Source organism: Akebia trifoliata, chromosome 11 (genome assembly GCF_017979445.1).
Source record: "Akebia trifoliata isolate Shusen 1 chromosome 11, ASM1797944v1, whole genome shotgun sequence".
NCBI classification, from domain to species: Eukaryota; Viridiplantae; Streptophyta; class Magnoliopsida; order Ranunculales; family Lardizabalaceae; genus Akebia; species Akebia trifoliata.
This window is the reverse complement of record NC_141385.1, coordinates 35,363,712-35,381,076: the sequence shown is the minus strand read 5'-3', so window position 1 is coordinate 35,381,076 and position 17,365 is coordinate 35,363,712. Positions and strand designations below refer to the sequence as shown.

General features: G+C 32.8%; 2 non-coding genes and 1 pseudogene across 2 annotated transcripts; 1 reads left to right on the top strand and 2 right to left on the bottom strand.

Moving 5' to 3' along the window:
• Positions 1-11,395: 11,395 nt before the first annotated feature.
• On the bottom strand, positions 11,396-11,618 carry LOC147391389 (small nucleolar RNA U3). The gene has a single exon (XR_015170352.1). It is a non-coding gene; the product is annotated as a small nucleolar RNA U3 (small nucleolar RNA).
• Positions 11,619-11,768: 150 nt separating this feature from the next.
• Positions 11,769-11,840, bottom strand: TRNAM-CAU (transfer RNA methionine (anticodon CAU)). Its single transcript has one exon. It is a non-coding gene; the product is annotated as a tRNA-Met (tRNA).
• Positions 11,841-12,705: 865 nt separating this feature from the next.
• Positions 12,706-14,912, top strand: LOC147391387 (uncharacterized protein At1g28695-like; annotated as a pseudogene).
• The last annotated feature ends 2,453 nt before the right edge of the window (positions 14,913-17,365 follow it).

Below are 17,365 nucleotides of genomic sequence, written 5' to 3'. Positions count from 1 at the left end.
GTGTATATAAAAACTGGCCAAGGATTATGCAAACACTTACTCAAAATCTCTATTATCTTTTTTTTTTTTTTTGAATTTAATGTGGAGAATTGCCATTTGTATTTTTTTTTTTTTTTTTAATACATTTCTTCGTGAATTAAGGATTATACTGAGAACTATGAGTTAGAAATTAGGATTTGAATATCTAGACCATCTAAACCAAAAAAAAAAATTATTATATCAGAATGCAAAACATATTTATTTATTTTTTATAGTAAAGAGTTTTGTTCTTTTTGTTTCAAATGTATATGCAGAACACTGTTTGAGTACATGATGGTGTGTGATAATGAAAATAATATTTTATAATTATTTTTCTGTACAAAGAAACTCACTACTTTTCAACATTTCCAACCCATGGGCCTATATTGTTGCTTGACATATGTATATCATCTACACATAAAGGGCCAATGAGATTAATTGCAAATTATTTCCAGAGTCCCACACATACCATCATGGGGAAAAAGGAAATGGGTTTGAAGTCAATGAGGAAAGATGGTCCATATTGAATGGCTATAAGTCTCCAATCAATCTATTTTTCTTAAGATCAAGTGTATATATATATATATATGGGAAATGTTCAGCACCCTAAGTTTTACCACACACTTTGACAAACGTTTTTTGTCCTACATGGGTTAGAAGTTTTGGAATGGGCTGATTTTTGGTGAGGATGATCTCTATGATTAGAAGATCATCCTCGCCAAAAATCAGCCCATTCCAAAATGTTTAGCCCCATGTTTACAAGTTGAAAAATCGTGGACCGTCCATTTTTGTAAATCATTTTTGATGGGGTTAGAAGTTTTGGAATGTGCTGATTTTTGGTGAGGATGATCTCCTCACCATAGAGATCATCCTCACCAAAAATCAGCCCATTCCGAAACTTCTAACCCATGTAGGACAAAACGCGTTTGTCAAAGTGTGTGGTAAAACTTAGGGTGCTGAACGGGACCCTATATATATATATATGGGTGGCGTTCAAAGGTCCTAAAGAGAGCCAAACATTGTGCCAAATATTTTTCAATGTATAGGTTAGAAGTTTCAAAATGAGCTAATTTTTTGTGATGATGATCTCTATGATGAGAAAATCACCCTCACCAAAAATCAGCCCATTCCGAAACTTCTAACTCCATCAAAACTGAATTACAAAAATCGGACGGTCCACGATTCTTTAACTTGTAAACTAGGCTTAAAAGTTTTAAAATAAGCTGATTTTTTGTGAGAATGATCTCTTCATCATAGAGATCATCCTCACCAAAAATCAGCTCATTCCAAAACTTCTAACCCCTATTTTAAAAAATGTTTGGCACAATGTTTGGCTCTCTTTAGGGCCTCCGAACACTTCCCTCTATATATATATGGGAAATGTTCAGCACCAAACATTTTGGCAAAACATTTTTCAAAACATGGGTTAGAAGTTTTGGAATGGGCTGATTTTTGGTGAGGATGATCTCTACGGTGAGGAGATCATCATCATCAAAAATCAGCCCATTCCAAAACTTCTAACCCCATCAAAAATGGTTTACAAAAAATGGACGGTCCACGATTTTTCAACTTGTAAACATGGGGCTAGAAGTTTTGGAATGGGCTGATTTTTGGTAAAGATGATCTCCTCACCGTAGAGATCATCATCACCAAAAATCAGCCCATTCCAAAACTTCTAAAATGTTGGCTAACATTTCAGCCAATCATTTTTGTCCTACACGGGTTAGAAGTTTTGGAATGGGCTGATTTCGGAGATCATCATCACCAAAAATCAGCCCATTCCAAAACTTCTAGCCCCATGTTTACAAGTTGAAAAATTGTGGACCGTCCATTTTTTGTAAACCATTTTTGATTGGGTTAGAAGTTTTGGAATGGGCTGATTTTTTATGATGATGATCTCCTCAGCGTAAAGATCATCCTCACCAAAAATCAGCCCATTCCAAAACTTCTAACCCATGTTTTGAAAAATGTTTTGCCAAAATGTTTGGTGCTGAACATTTCCCTATATATATAGGAAATGTTCAACACCCTACACTTTACCCTACTTTTTACCAAACATGTTTTGTCCTACATGGGATAAAAATTTTGGAATGGGCTGATTTTTTGTGAGAATGATCTCTACGATTAGAAGATCATCCTCACCAAAAATCAGCCCATTCCGAAATTTCTAGCCCCATGTTTACAAGTTGAAAAATCATGGACCGTCCATTTTTTATAAACCATTTTTTATGGGGTTAGAAGTTTTGGAATGGGCTGATTTTTGGTGAGGATGATCTCCTCACCATAGAGATCATCCTCACCAAAAATCAGCCTATTCCAAAACTTCTAACCCATGTAGGACAAAACATGTTTGGTAAAGCGTAGGGTGGTGAACGGGACCCTATATATATATATAGGGTCCCATTCAGCAACAAACATTTTGGCAAAACATTTTTCAAAACATGGGTTAGAGATTTTGGAATGGGCTGATTTTTGGTGAGGATGATCTCTACGGTGAGGAGATCATCCTCACCAAAAATCAGCCCATTCCAAAACTTCTAGCCCCAATTTACAAGTTGAAAAATCATGGACCGTCCATTTTTTGTCAACCATTTTTTATGGGGTTAGAAGATTTGGAATGGGCTGATTTTTGGTGAGAATGATCTCCTCACCGTAGAGATCATCCTGACCAAAAATCAGCTCATTCCAAAACCTCTAACCCATGTTTTGAAAAATGTTTTGCCAAAATGTTTGTTGCTGAACATTTCCCATATATGTATATATATATATATATATATATATATATATATATATATATATGGGGTCCCGTTCAGCACCAAACATTTTGGCCAATATTTTAGCCAACCATTTTTTTCTTACAGGAATGGGCTGATTTTTGGTGAGGATGATCTCCTCACCAAAAATCAGCCCATTCCAAAACTTCTAGCCCCATGTTTACAAGTTGAAAAATTGTGGACCGTCCATTTTTTGTAAATCATTTTTTATGGGGTTAGAAGTTTTGGAATTGGCTGATTTTTGGTGATGATGATCTCTACAGTGTAGAGATCATCCTCACCAAAAATCAGCTAATTCCAAAACTTCTAACCCATGTTTTGAAAAATGTTTGGTGTTGAACATTTCCCTATATATATGGCATTCTGAGACCCTAAAGAAAACCAAACATTTTTCAAAATATGGGTTTGAGGTTTCAGAATGGGCTGATTTTTTGTGAAGATGGTCTTTATAATGAGGAAATCATTCTGACCAAAAATCAGCCCATTCTGAAACTTCTAACATCATCAAAAGTGATTTATAAAAATCAGACGGTACATGATTCTTCAACTTGTAAACTAGGGTTAGAAGTTTTAGAATAAGCTGATTTTTAGTGAGGATGATCTCCTCATCATAGAGATCATCCTCACAAATAATCAGCCCATTATGAAACTTCTAACCCCTATTTTTAAAAATGTTTAGCACAATGTTTGGCTCTTTTTTAGGGCCTTTGAACGCTTCTCATATACATATTATTTTCTTAATTTCTGAATTGTGATTATGATTTGCTGTTGTTTCTAGACGTTATATGGCCAAGTATATGAATAGGGCAGGCAGCTTTGTATGTTCATGCAATGCTGCTTGTGTATCATTTACATTAATGACAACATTACTCTTAATCCAACATTTGGTTTCACGACACTCATCTAAAATCTAAATCCTATTCTTTGTTCTTCTGATAAAAATCTAATCCAAGGGTTCCTTTCTTCAAATCTTAATTTTGAAACTAAATTAAATTCTTGTCTGGTTTCTTCAAGTAGAAAATGATTATCCCAATATCTTTGGTCTCTAGGTCTTCCTTGTTCTGAATATGAAAGTTCTATAGTAACTAAATCTGCTAAATAAACTCTAAGCAATTGATATCTTTCTTCAATTTCAAAATTTTATCTAAGCATGAAATTGAAATTTTTAAAATTTTAAGAGATGATAAAAGGCACACTATTATAAAACACTATTACAAATCTTACAAATATTTTAAAAGAAAAATAGATTATTACCAAAGTATCGAAGTAGTTATTTGACCTTTGAAATGGGTTGAGAGTTTAATGGTTTTGACAAGGGAGACTAAGAATGAAAGGTTGAAAGTTTTTTGAAAATTCTTTCAAAGTTGAGGAGCAGGTAAAATTCGAATGCCTTCCTCATGAAGTTTTTGTTTCTATTTAAAGACTACGGATTTGAAATTGGGAATTTGGAATCCGAATAGTATTGGGACAGGTGGCTGGTTTTTATGGAATGGAAGTTTTAGGAGAGTATACTGTTATTGATAAAGGGATAAGAATAATTGACTCTGACTCATTAGGATAGTTGGCTGACCTTTAGAAGAGAGGAATGATTCAAGAATACTCTGGAAAATATTATTTTTCATATGAAGACAAGATTTTCTTCGAAACAGATAGAGATAGGTGGTTGATTTGAATGGAGAGGATAAGAACTACTTGGTGACTCATATAACCACTACTGGACAAAGGGATAAAGAAGAATCTTTAACAGCACATGGGCTGCCTTTGAGTGGTTTCCCACTAAAGATTGATCTTTATCTATTACAAGACTTGAAACTGAACAGAACTGTGGCTATGCTCTACAGTTCGTAAAATGGACAATTATTTAATTTAAACATTTACAGTACTTAATTCTGATTTACTGGATGCTGAATTTTCATCTGTTTTCAAATTACTGATTCTAATAATGACAAGGGGGAAGAATCCCATCACAGTCATCCTCATTGAGTAAAGTGAAGTCTTCGAGATTATCTGGTTCTTCTTCTTCATCAACTTGAAATAAAGCTTCCAACAAATGTTTACGCATTTCTGCCTTGGTAGTAGCACCTGCTAGTCTGGACTGGATCTATGACTTGGATAGAGGAAATTTTGAAGAACTTGGTGCAATGATTCTTGATTGTTGCGGATGATTGTGGAGCCATGTTGTGACACCTGCTTTGGTGGCTTTCTCAAATCGTAAGTTTGCCCACCATTTTACTTTGAATTTTCTTGCTAAAAATGGGTTTGGTTGGAGTTGGGATATAGTTCCTATACAGTATTCCCAACAGGAAATCCATGCTAGGGAAAATTGTGCAAAAAAGATTAATAAATTTGGAATTTTTAACAAATTGTCTGGAGTAGAGAAATTCTTAATAAAAAACTAAAAACCTTCATGAACTAGTACTGGTAAAATGGCTGAGATTGGTCGATATTGGGTCTACTATTCAGAGATCCAATTAGGAAATTGAACATTGATTTGATCATTGAACAGGAAAAATCATGAGTGGTTATATTGTTCATTTTGGAATGTGAAAGCATTAAACCAGGCTTTTTAGTAATCTCAATAATTGTAGAACTGGGGATTGAATGTCTAGAAGAACCTTTTCATGGTATTTGGGTTTTGCCCTCAAGTGGTAAGGGTAAGAACTTTCAAAATCTGATACTTGGAATAAGAAATTTTACTGGGGTCATTTTTGTCTGAAACATGGGTAATAAGGGCAGAATTTGTATCAACTAGAATAAATTCATAAAACCTTTGAGTGTTTGTTGGAATTGAGGAGATGAATTGGTTTGATTTTATAAAGATTGATTGAGCAAAGGTTTTTGGACATGATTTCTCTAGTTTAGGTTCTACTGCCATTATTGGAATTAAATTAGGTTTGTAGATATACTGAGGTTTCAAAGAAAAAATAGGAACATGTTCAATATTTTAGGGATTTTGGGAAGAAGAACCGGTTATTGTTTGGGCATAAGATTTTATTGGACTGGTAGTTCCTAGTACTTGAAATTTGTTTGAGAGATTACTTGGAGAACCAAATTGTGAAGGATTAACTGGAATAGCTTTTGGAACTGGGGGTGACATAACATAAGAGCTTTTAGACTTGAGTCTTGATGGAGAAGGACTATCTGTCATCTTTTTTACCTTGTAAAAATTCTCTGGTAAGAAAATCTAAAATAGAATTAGCTTCTCCTTTTATATATTCTATTTTGAAATAAAAAATTGATAATATAGCTTGCTATCTAGCAAAAATATGTTTTTAAGCAATATTTTTAACATCCTTTTCTAAAATAAATTTTGCTGACTTGCAATCTATTCGTAAGAGAAATTCTTGGTTTAATAAGTCTTCTTGGAATTTTGAAATACACAAAATTATTGACAAAATCTCCTTTTTTACTGTTGAATATTTTTGTTGTATTGGGTTCCAAGCTCGAGAAGTAACATGATTAGCTGTTCTTGTTTATCTTTTTCTTGTTTCAATATTCCTCCATATCCTAGGTCACTTGCATCTGTTTCTACTATTTTTGTTAATTTGGGATCAGGAATATTTAGACCAGGATTTATTGTAATCTTAGCTTTACTTGTCTAACTGCTTCTGTATGGACAGTTGTCCATTCTGGAGTCTTCTTTCTTAATCTTTAAAATAATGGTTTAGCTATAATATGAAGGTTTTGATAGAAATCTTTTATATAATTAAGGCTACCTAGGAACCTTTGCAACTATTTTTTGTCTTTTATTTCATCAAGAAATTTATTTGCAAATTGCAATGATCTATCAATGGGAATAATGGTTCCATTTAAAATGTTGTGTCCTAGAAATCTTATTTGAGTCTGGAATAATATTATTTTTGGTGTTGAAACTACCAGCCCATGAAACTTAATTGTGTTGACAAAAATTTCTAAGTGTTTCCAATGTTGTTCTATAGATTTAGAATATATTAAAACATCATCTATGTATACTATTATGAATTTTGAAATTTGGTTAAAAATATCATTCATTATTTTTTGAAATTCACTTGGAGCATTTTTGAGCCCAAATGGCATTACATTCCATTCATAATGACCAAATGGTACAGTGAAAGCAGTTAAATATCTTTCTTTTTCTGCTACTTGTATATGTCAAAATCCTGACTTCATGTCAAATTTTGAGAAAATTGTTGCTTCATATAATCTGTTTAAAAGGTCTTTTTTGTTTAGGATTGGATACATAATCCATCTAAGAGCGTCATTTAGAGGTTTATAATTTATTACTAGTTTGGGAGTTCCTCTTTCTACTTCTGAATGTTTCTGGACATAAAATATTGTACAACTCCAAGGAGAATTACTGAGCCTTATTAGTTTTTTCTCTAATAGGTATTGTATTTCTTGTTTGCAATATTCTAAAGTTTCATTATTCATCTAAATTGGTCTGGCTTTAGTTTTAATGGTTTTCTCATTAAATTCCAGTTCATAGGGAAGATTGATCTCATGTTTTTTTCTGTGTCAAAAGGCATTAGGTAGATTAGAGCAAACTTCCTTTTCTAGATTTTCTTTTAACTTTTGTATTTTGATCTTAAGATTTGAGTCTTTTAACTGTTCTTCTATTTTTAAAAAGTTTACTTCTTGTTTTAGGAATTTTAATTGTTTTTTTTTTTTAGTTACTAGGTTAATTGTATTCTTAATGGCTTTGTTCTTAATTATATCTATTTTTTTTCTTGAGGTTCTCGTATGAATTTAAAGTGTATTTCTTGTTCTAAGAGCCTGCATTTAATGCATGTATGATCTACTGTGAAAGGCTGTATTAATGCTAAGAATGGTGCTCCTAGGATTACAAATTTTGTTAGATTTTTTACTAAAATAAAATGGGTATTTATACATATACCATGGTTACAGACATGTACATCTGAAAGTTTGTATTTTATTTTTAAACTTGACCCATCTACTGTGGATATTCCTTCTGTAGTTTTTTCGAAGTATTTGATTGGTATAATACCTTCTTGTATACAATTTAGATCTGGTCCTGAATCGACTAAGGCCACAATTGTTATCATAAATTCTTTGTTGACAACAAGTTGGATATTGATAAGCCACTTTTGATATTATATTTTATTTATTATTTGAATATAATTTTCCTCTTCTTCTTCTAAAATTTCTTTTTGTTTATGGTTGTTAAAGCTTAGTATATCAATTTGTTCCTGTTATCCTTTGCATATTATCTTTAATCTGTTGATTTCTTCCTTGACTTGATTTATTTCTTTTTGTAAATCTTGTATAGTTATTTCTTTTCTTTGTGTTTTATCAAATTTTTTAAATATCTCTTGTAAGTTATAACTTGGTACGTTCCTAGTCATTGATTATTCTTTCTTTATTGAATCTCTTAACTCTAAGAGATATTCTTTCTGTAGGTCTGGGTTTTCTATTTTATCTATATAGTCAAACAGTATTTTTTGTTCTCTTGTTAATACATTTATTGATTTACATCTACATGTGGTGTTACAAAACTGTAATGGTTTGTTTGTTTCTTCCTTGAATTGTGTATTATTGTCACTTGAACTTTCCATGTCATCCAATTCATATTCTGTCTCATTACTTGAATAATCTGAATTAATCATTAAGTTGGATAATTGTATTTTTTAAATTTTTGTCTATTTCTAATTCATTTATTTTTTGTTTTACTTTACACTGGGTTTTGTAATGTCCTATCTTCCCGCATTTATAACATGTAGGTATCTTTTTTGGTTTCGTTTGTTGGCTTTGAGAACGTTCAAAATGTTTTTTCTTTGATTTTATTTTTTTTATAAGATTGACCTTTTGATAAGGGAGTTGTAGTTGGTTTGTGTTTATATCTGTTATATCGGAGGCGAAAAGTTTTTGAATGTTTGGAGGTTTTGGAAGGAGAGGAAGAGAAAGGGGGAGAAAGACCGCATTGTTCACAGAATTGTCCTAATTCTCTACGACTGGAAAAACGGTCTTGTTTAAGTTTGTGTTGAAGTCTTTGGTCATTACAGAGTTTAAGTCTTTCTGAATAGATAAAACCAATGATTTGTCCATAGGTAAGATCATTGTATGGGATGTTGCCATTGTTGAGGGATCTGATTTTTGTTCTTACTTTTTCTGCAAATAATGTGGGAAGACCAGAAATAAATTTTTCTTTCCAAAAGCTTTGGTTGCAGTCAGTTCTTATCGTTACTTTAGTAAGGAAAATATCTTTATACGATCGGAAATCATGAAGTTTTGGGCATTTTAGATTTGTTAGTAGTTCAAAGGATTTATCTCTATATTGGTCTGGATCTCCTATGAAATGTTTTGTTATAGCATAAATTAGGGTATTGACAGCATCTCCTATGTCTTGTCCTTGTTCATCTTTAATGGGTTGTCCATCTTCAGTAGTTTTGTTCTTTTGTAAAATAAAAGTTTTTTGGTCTTGTGTGATATAGTTATCCCACCATCCTTTTATTTGTCATGTAAATCCTTAGACTAATCTTTGGGCTATTTGGTGGTCAGAGGCATATGATTGGACTGCAGTTGAGACCATTGCCATTTCTTGTAATAATGTTAAGATATTGTAGAACAAAACTAGGGTTAGAAGTTTTGGAATTAGCTGATTTTTAGTGAGGATGATCTCCTCGTCATAGAGATCATCCTCACAGATAATCAGCTCATTATGAAACTTCTAACCCCTATTTTTAAAAATGTTTAGCACAATGTTTGGCTCTTTTTAGGGCCTCTGAACGCTTCCCATATATATATTATTTTCTTAATTTCTGAATTGTGATTATGATTTGGTGTTGTTTCTAGATGCTATATGGCCAAGTATATGAACAGGGCAGGCAGCTTCGTATGTTCATGCAATGCTGCTTGTGTATCATTTACATTAATGACAACATTACTCTTAATCCAACATTTGGTTTCACAACACTCACCTTAAAACTAGGTTATAGGCCATTAGACCTTGACAGCGATCCCTCAATTGTTCGCTTATTATATCCTCAATTTTCCAATCTCAAGAAACAATTATCATAAATAAATAAAAAAGAATTTAATCTTAATTAACATTTTGGTAGAAAAATGGAACACCTTTTTTAAAAAGTTTGCTTGTTCACATATACCACGACTTTTGCTCACTGTTTAACTTATCGATCTTGTTGAACCTAAAATAAGATGTTATCTCAAGTTCATGTTGTATTTGCTATTATGAGTAAGATATAAAGGTGGTGACGAAGGTGCCGCCTAGATGAGATGGTAAAGCCTCTCTCTCTATTGATTCTTCAAATTGTTTGGATTCCTAAGATTGTAAGATTTTACTTTATTTAAAAATTAATAAAAAATTATTTGTGAAATGGGTTTATTTTATTTGTAGTGTGCTGATTTTGTAACTCAACTTGGCAGGGTAACTCAAAAACTCACTGGCGTGGCAGGTGCAAGAATCTTAGATTTTTTCCTAAGGATACATAATCTTTAAAAGGAATGTGCAATTGTGTATCCCGAGGGAAAAAATAATTCTACGATTCTTACAGGGTACATGTCAGTTGAGTTTTTGACATATCCTGTCAGGTTAAGCCAAGAAATCATTACACTTATTTGTATACAAAGAGAGTGTGGTGTGGATTATTTTGAGCATTACCACAAAATTTGATTCACACAAAAATGTACATTATATGTAATTTTGTTAGAATTTTAAAATAGTATTTTATGATTTTTATATAAAATGAATATTTATTCACATGCAACGCACGTGCACTTCATCTGTAAACGGAAAAAAAAAATTATTGAAATTTTGTGTTTTGTGACTTTCGACTACCACCGTGGTTGGCCCAAGAAGTGAAATTGAAGCACCATTGGAAGGAAAAAAAAATGGAGGGTATATATTTGTTTGTGCTTGGAATCAAATTGAATTTTGGTATTATTATGGTCTTTTGGGCAATTTCTTGTTTGTGAGTTTTGTTTGGTGGTTCTACGGCCACCAAAGCCTAAGAAACAGAGGAAAAGTCAGTCTTTTAGTCAAATTTGCCAAGCTATTTGATTTGTTTGTTTGGCCAATGCTGTCTACTTAGGCCTCTCTTTCTTTGAGTTAATTTTCTCTTCTTGTGGTGTGTTTATTGTATTCTATTTTGTTTATTTTCGACGCCACCTTTAATTATATGTAATTGAAGAAAAAGTTGTACTCTTTAATGGGTTTGATTGAAATTTCAATTTAAACAGATTGCTGCGAAGTTCAATTTGTTCTTCCTCATCTTTGATAAGAGTTACTATGAAATGGGTCTTCTAGTGTTTTAGATTTTAACACAATCTTAGTGCAGTTCTGAAAAACCTTTATCAACTCATCTCAAATTTTCTATCAAATACTTTAAAAAAATTGAACTTTTTTTTTCTCAAATTTTACCTAAAAAGAAAAATACATATATTATGAAGTCTGTCAGACAACCTTACGACCATCTCAGCCAACCAAGAGACCGATCCTTTACAGATGAAAAAAAAAAAAAAAAAAAAACCAAACCAAATCTGGGAAAAAACATGAAAAAACAAAACAAAAAAAAACCAAACCAAACCAAATCTGGGAAAAAACATGAAAATTTTGTTTCATAAAACAAGGGCCAAAAATGGGTTGGGAGAGTCTGTCAAACAACCGTACGACCATCTCAACACGCCAAAGCAATGCTGAGAACGATCCTCTACAGAGATGGTCCACGACCTGAATCAGTGAAACATCTACCGTTAATCACGCTCTGATCAAACGGTCATAATTCATCCTCCAGACTTTGGTTCCTGTCTCCTTAGAACTCAAGGATACAGAGGTACGAGCCTATAGAACAGATCCTGTTCAAGTAAGGTCGTGCCCAGTACTCTTGTTTCTTAGGTATAACAATGATAATTATCTTTAATATTTAAGCGATGTGGGACTAAAGGCTTAGCATTTTAATGTTGAATTTGAACAAAATTCCAAAAAAAGAGAGAAAAGGGTGGGAAGGGAAGCTTTTCTCTTTCTATCAGAGCCAGGTTTCGATCCTGGGACCTGTGGGTTATGGGCCCACCACGCTTCCGCTGCGCCACTCTGATTTGTTGTGTTTTAGTACAAGACACAATTATTTTACTAATTTAAAACACCTGTCATTTGTGCCACTTAAAAAAACTTATCATAATAATCTGACACTAATCAAACTATATCTAACCGTTAAATCTGATCAGCAAGATTTTAACTATAAAATCATGACCACTATTTTATAGGAAAGTCAATTTGATGAGGTTGTCGATTGATCCTACGGTTAACTATGAAAAACAGATCCGATCTAGCAATCTAAACCCTCAGATTTACTTGCTATTTTATTTTTTGTATGATCAACCAAATATTATTTTTATTTTTTGTCTTTTATTTTAGAGATTTAGCCAATTTCATATTTTGATATGCGTATGGGACTCTAATTTCCCATCACGTATTTGATTGTAAAAAGGAATGATTATTGAATTAAATAAAACCCTTTGATCCAAAGCTGCCCCAGAGACCAAGAAGAACATTCACCGTTAAAACAAGTTAATTAATCTTCCAAAATCCGGCAACTCGACATGGAATGCTGGAAGAATCGAATCGTAAATTGGGTTTTAATTTGATTATCTATCATCAGGATATTATAAATTTCCATCTCGTAAATTGGGTTTTAATTTTATTATCTAGTCCTCTCTTTTAAAAAAATATTTTTTTTTAATGAATATTTTTTGTGAGGATAATCTCTAGAATGAGGAGCCCAATCTGAAACTTCTAAATCCATCAAAAGTGATTTACAAATCATCGGTAAAAATTCGACGATCCACAATTCTAATCACTTTTGATGGGTTTAGAAGATTCAGATTGGGCTGATTTTTTCAAGGATGATCTCCTCGTCATAAAGATCAACCACACAAAAAATAAGCTCAATCCGAAACTTTTATGGCATATAGGACAAATCGTTGGCTCCCTAACATTGGCTACCGATCTCGAGCCATACCCGCCCCCACCATGGTTGGCCCTAGAGATGAACTTGAAGTAGCATTGGAAGGAGCCTTAATGGAGAACAAACCCGAATTGTAGCTATGATCAACAAAGCTTATGTGGAGGGGGATAAATCAATACTTGATCTATTTCTCGAGAGTTTTTGGTTAGGAAATAATATTCGATCGTTGATCAATCATCTCCTCCTTGTTACAGTCAATCAAACGGCTTTCAATGGATGTAAGTTCCTAAGACTTCATTGCTACAGACTAGTAACGGATGGTGTTGATTTTAGTGGTGAGGATTTGTATATGATTTCATCAAGAAGATGTGGAGGAGAACATTGTTACTTGCTGATGTTCTTAAGCTTCACTACAACTTTATCTTCATCATCATCATTGTCTTCGTTAATATTGATATTATGACTCCCAATATGTGCTAGGACGATTATCAATGATCTGGTAACTTTGGATCTAGATTAAGGATTTGGGTTTCAAAAAGGATCCAATTTAATCATCTATTGGATCGGGCATCAGGTCTATATCAACATTTTCCCAATTCGATAAACTCTGAAAATTATACGTTGAGGTTGGATCTGCACCCATTCCAATTGTTATTGGATTGGATTTAGATACTCGTATTGGGAATCCAATAAAAAACCTAATTCGAAGGATCAATTCTAGGTCAAATTTATATTGAATTGGTCCAAAATCAACCTGCTCCGATCTCGACCCGATCCATTGCTAGCCCTATAAAATTATCATTTTTAATTGATACTACAACACCATGAGATTGATCTTTGAACGTGTGTGAGAAATTTGATTTTAGTTAGGAAAACCTTAGTGATCCAATCCTTTTGTTAGAGGTGTCGTTCCCACTCTCAAACCTCGTTCTAGTGCTTTTAGAGTGAATCCTTCTCCAATCCCCGCTCTCAAAATGTTGAAATCCACTCACATAAATAATCTAATTTCATATATCATATTAATTACTTTTTTTAATTCTTAAATATCTATGAGTCATGTATGTCCTCAAAAATAAATATTATAATGAATTATGGCTGAGTATTATAATCAGATATGTAAGAATTAAAAAAATTAAAATTAAAATATTATTGTAATTAGATAATTAATTTGGTTTGATGATACAAGTTCTCTTACAAGTAATTTATATTTGACATCCATTTGAGGGTCCATCAATCATATACAAGTGATCTAGGTCTTTAACAAGCATGATTTAATTGATGATCACTAACCATCTTTTGGTGATTATTTCTATAATTACAGGATATAATTGTAATGCTGTTAAGCAACCCATTTACGAGATTAAGTTGAAATGAAACCTACGATATCGAGATCAGTGTCAATTCGTTCAATGGAAATCAATGGTCACAATCTAACCCATTGTGTCAAATGTTTGTGGGGCCAGTGAGGAGAAGCACAATTACCACAAAGACACTTTTACTGACCAATATTTTTTTAGACTCGCAATATTCCAACTTGAAAATTCACTCGGTTGACATGACAAGTGCACCAAACCATAGATCTTTTTCTTCGGGATACGCAAGGAAAAAGATCTACAGTTCTGTGCATATTACCACGTCGACCCAGTACAAACTAAGTGAAAATTTTCAAGTTAGATTATGAGTATTCCTTTTTCTTTCCTTTTTTTAAATTCTGCTCCTTTTCAAAAGATACCGAACCTGGTATTAGGGTCAGTCGATGGATAATGGATAGGTTTGGATCAAATTGGTTCCAATCCAATAAGAAACATACCAGACCCAGACCCAACTCATACTTCAAAGTAAAAACCTGAACCAACAATATACTTCTAAATAATATATATATATATATATATATACGTCATGAGATTAAGCCCAATATGGTTGATTGATCCAAAGACAATTAAGTTCCAAACATAAAATCCTTATCAAACCCAAACCTTGATCTGGACCAGCAATCACAAAATTCTCTGATTTTTATTTTTAGGCCGTATAAGGGGGGAAAAAAAAATACAAGTTATCAATGATTTAAGAGTTAATTGACGAATAGGACAACATTTTACCCATCCAACCTCAAAATTTTACTCTCATTGATCCTTCAAAGATCAAGAACCACCAAATTGAACACTACCTAATAATTGCCAAATCTAATGTTGGATACTGGTGATCAGATTCGATTTCGAGTCTGATATGATCCATTGACAGCCCTCCATTGTATCAAGTATAATAAAATACAAATCCATTCTACTCCAAACATTTTCGATTAATTTTACAAAACAGATTATGTACACAAAAAGGAGAGTACAGACATTTAGCTTTTAAGTTATCTGTTTGCAGAATTAATGGTTCACATTACAAGATGAGAACGTACATCATGGAAAACAGGATGTATAATATAGAACAAACTACAACTAACACATGGTGTAAAATACAAACTTTAAAAGAAATGTAGAAGTGAAATATATTTTCACACCTGAAAACACTACATAATCTCCAAATATAAAGGTCATCCAAATCTCAACATAATAGCACCTCTCTGAATATTTCTTCTACCAAATCATCATAATGATAATAACTATTATTTATCACAAAATAACATTTGAAATAATTGTTAGGAGTTGACTTAAGAGTACTTATATGCATTTTATGTTGGATGTACCTTGGAGTATGTTATTTGCAGATGATGTAATATTGGTGAAACTAGAGAGAGATAAAGATGGAGATAAATGTTACAAGTACAAGGGATTTAGAATAAATAGAATCGAGAATGAGTATCATGCAATGTAAACTTATTTTACACTAGGAAAAGGAATGTCCAGTAAAAATATCCCGAAAAGACCATTTTTGTTATCTCAAGGACTAAAGAATGAGGAACATGTTGCCACATAGAAGAAGAGTTAGATGATTAGAGTTGAGGTGAGTTTGGAGTGCCTTGTGACGACGCATACCGAAAAAATTAGAACAGAAATTTTATAATACGATCATAAGAACAGCAATTCTTTATAGAGTTGAATGTTGGGTGATCAAGAAGTGTCATGTTAATAAATTCAGCACAGTATAGATAAGGATGTTAAGATGGGTTAATGGAAACACTTGGAAAGATAAAATTAGAATCCAAAGCATTTGAGAAGATGTAGGAGTGGGTCAAATAGGATATAAAGGTATTATAACTCCAATTTGAAGAAAGTCAATGAGATTATATGTCCAAAGAAGGCTGATTACAACTCCAATTTGAAGAAATATTCAAGTCGAAGATCCTAAAAGAGACTCCAAAAGAAAATTAGATGGAGATAGTAAAAGCAGACACGAACTTACTTTTAATAACAGAAGACTCAGCTCTAAACAAAGTGAAATGGAGGAACAGGATTATTTTAGTTGACCCCAAATCTTGAGTGTTATTGTTGTTGGTAAGTGCTCAGTTAGAAATTGATGTTATAAGATAAGAGAACAAAACTCTTAAACATTGATCATCGGAGAGCTTACGGTGTTCTCTGCAAACTCACCATAAAGTGTTTTCCAACTCAATAAAAGTAAGTCACAAGTCAAACAAAAATTAACAGCCACACCAGACACATGTATCATGGAACTAATAGACAAATTGGTCATCAATAAGAACCATCAAAAACTCAGTATTCCATCCTTGAACCAGACCCATTAGGGATGTCGCCCCCAATCAGCGTGGAGCTTATTCTTATTTGACCCTTCAAAGATGTCAAATACTATAGAGAGAAAAAAGCTTGAAAAGTTCAAAATCCATTTCAACCTCTTATCTTTCCTTTGAGAATATAAAAAATTTACTCATTAAAGCCACAACATAAATGAACTGAATACCTACATAAAAAATAAATAAATAAAAACTACATATACAGATATATGTATATGTATATAAATGAATAAAGCAGACTAACGCTCATATATGAGCTACTTGAATATACAAAGTTATGTCACCCTAATATCAAATATCTCACCAATATGAGAGACACTGTAACCAAGGTTGACCTTTCATGGCACAAACTAATTAGATAAAAATAGTTTGATATATCATGTAGCCTAATCAAGCAAAGCTAAAACCTACTTGATAGCAGTAAGAAACCACTTATGCTAAATCAATGCGGTTTTCCAAATACTTATCTCAAATATCTAGGAATCTTCAAAATATTAGAGTCATAAATGCAGAAATTGAAAATGCCAATGTGTTGTTCCCACGTATTAGGTTCAAAAAACCCTTGCTAAGCACTAAACCCTTTACCTACCAAACAAAATAAATGCAGAAATCACCAAGGACATGTAGTAGTGCAACGCGTGGAAGTAATCCCCAGTAGAATACTCTTGAACAAAATGGGTACCACCACAGTATATAATTTATATCTTTTCAAGACTTCCTTAGAATGGGGCCATTACTTGTTCATACCATCCAATAATCATGTGCTCTACTCATCCATCACCAGAAGAATATCAACTGAAATCAATCATCCTTATCTAGGAAAAAGTTGTCCTACCTTGGCCCTTGTGAGTAATGGCTATATTCATTATAGCAATTTAGATAAAATACGGATCCAGAAGACCCATATGTCTTGTGTCTACCAGAGAGCTCAAATGGGGTCCCTGCTACAAAAAAAT